The 2512-nt window shown below is 39.6% G+C and overlaps 1 pseudogene; it reads right to left on the bottom strand.

Moving 5' to 3' along the window:
• Positions 1 to 200: 200 nt before the first annotated feature.
• Positions 201 to 2512, bottom strand: LOC105535803 (annotated as a pseudogene).

Below are 2512 nucleotides of genomic sequence, written 5' to 3' on the forward strand. Positions count from 1 at the left end.
GTTCAAATTAAAGCAATATATAAACTCCAGGATGGAGAATTCAGTGCCTAACAGAGAAGAGGCTCATGTTCTGGAGTGAACTTCAGCTTTGATTGCCATAGAACAGGATTGAAACTCTGACCCTATGATTTAGTTGTATAACTTTGGGTAAGTTCAGTCTTGTCAAATGATCCTTTATGGAAATTTTTCCTTTGTGCTTCTTAACTAGTTGGGCATTTCACCACACCACTGTTGATGTCATCCATGATGTCATGAGGGGGTGGCCATCAACATTGCAGACCACAGACTAGGCAGTCCCCAGGAGCTCTTTAATAGTTCCAGAGAGTTCTCTGGCTAAAGATTGGTGCTGCATCTGTCGAGCAATGTTAACAACCTCATTAAAAGTGATATTTCCACTATATTTAATGTTTTTCTGTTTCTTTCTGTCTCTTGGTGGTTCCTTGAGGGTTTTGATGATCAGGGCAGAAGAAGAAGGTACCACCTCAATCTGGGCCTGTCTGTTCTGAATGGTCAGTTTCACTGTAATCCTTAGACCCTTCCAGTCACCAGTTGCCTTGGCAATGTCATCACCAACCTTTCTGGGAGACAGACCCAGGGGGCTGATCTTGGGAGCCAGTGCAGACATGGCACTGACTTCCCCCCTGGTGCACCTCATGTACAGACTCTGATCTCATTGGGGTCAAACTTCAGAAGCATGGTGGAGGCAGCTGGTGTCAGATGAATCCGATTCAGGATGACCAAAGAAAGTTGCACCTTAGCCTCCTTTGAGCTGGAAGACAAAAGCCAGCCTTGTTTTTCTGTCACGTAAATGGGAGTAATCATAACATGCCTCACATCATAAGACTAGGATTAAGTGGGGTAATTTGTCAAGTACTTGGTATTCAGTTTGTCAGTGGCAAGGAAATCTTTCAGTTTAACAAAAGTAGCCATCAAACTTTGTCTTTTCTTCTACCATGATTCTGAGGTGTTAGAAGTAGCAGCAAATGAAATATCCACCTTTTAAAAACCCTCATTCCTATTAATTCACTTTCCTCTTCCTTGGAGAAAAATAGCATATAAATACACTCTGATCTTGATATTCCTCATTTCTTTGTTCAAAATCTTATCAAGGTAAATTGAAATGGTAGATTTTTACAAATTAAATCAAAACTCAGTAATAAACAATAGTGCTTCTTATTAACCAGAAAAGGCATAATAGGTGTAATGTGCCCAGAACAAAGGGTTTAGAGATTGAATTTGTTTTGCCTAAAGAAGCGTTGTGAGAAACAGACTTTAATAAAACGTTTGAAAGTGAATCACTCAGGAGAGCTATAGACTTTTATCTACATTATAGAAAACTAAACTGCTTCTAAGAAATATGTTTAATTCTTAAGATGACTAAGCATTATTAGGCAAAAAAAATTATAAAAATAAAATGTGAACTCTAATCATTGAAAACCTATGTGGCACTATTGATGTATAATATAGTTGTAAATACTTCTTTGCAAGAGGGCACATCCTAATGTTAGCAACAACAAAACTGTGATATAGGAATATTGATTTTTATTCATCTCCGCTCCTTGCTTGGCACTGGGAAAAAACATAAGTGATAAATACTATGTAATGTATAATATGGTCTGCAGGCAGGTGTAATCTTAAGGGGTAAGAGGGCTTTGGGACCACATATGCAGTGTAGAAGACAGTTAATAAACAGTGAATGCAATAGAAATACATAATATTATAAGTAGGATGACAGCTTGGAGCTGTGCCCAGGAGGTAACCCAGACCTGAGTAACTACAGGAGAATGTTGCTTCCTGACCCCATGCCAAGAGTTGGGTAAGCAGAGCCTTTCATTCTTAGGTCCTCTAGAAAACATAAAGATGGGAAGAGTTTTCTTCAGATATACTGTGAGAATCTCAAAGACTTTCAGATTATTAGACCTTATTTTCTTCCCTGGAGTGAATATGGGTATAATTTATTCACTCAACAAATATTTGTTGAGTTTTTCAGCATCAATTCATTAATATTAATTCAGAAATATTTGCGTTCTACTTGGGGTCAGGTCCAGTAGTAACTAAAACAATTTCTCAAGAAATTTCTAGCCTGATTACAAACTATTAATATAACCAGGGAACGAAATATGCCTCGGAAGCGCCAGAGTTTTACCGTGTGGTGGAAGATCATGCCCTGGAATTAGAGAGTATGGGGGCCGAGGGAAGGTCAGCCCCACCAAAGAAATTGAGAGAGTTCTAAAAAGAGGCAATGTCTTCTGTGGGGAGCTGGGTTTCAGGTTTTTTGCTTCAGGGGCCTCAGGAGGAAAGCTTAGAAGGGAAGAGGGTGGATTTGGGAAGTTGAAAGACATGGTGGGAAGGGAGAAAGGAAAGGTGTGGAGTGTGGTGCTAAGTTTTGGGTGGTGACCGAGGGTGAACTAGGACAAAGAATAGTTCCCAAAAGAATTGGTCCCAGAAGTCCTCTAGGGAGAGATGAGGACTCAAGCTTACTAGTAGTATGGATCACTAAATCAGGATCCAT

The sequence above is a fragment of the Mandrillus leucophaeus genome, unplaced genomic scaffold, assembly GCF_000951045.1.
Source record: "Mandrillus leucophaeus isolate KB7577 unplaced genomic scaffold, Mleu.le_1.0 Scaffold150, whole genome shotgun sequence".
Lineage (NCBI taxonomy): Eukaryota > Metazoa > Chordata > Mammalia > Primates > Cercopithecidae > Mandrillus > Mandrillus leucophaeus.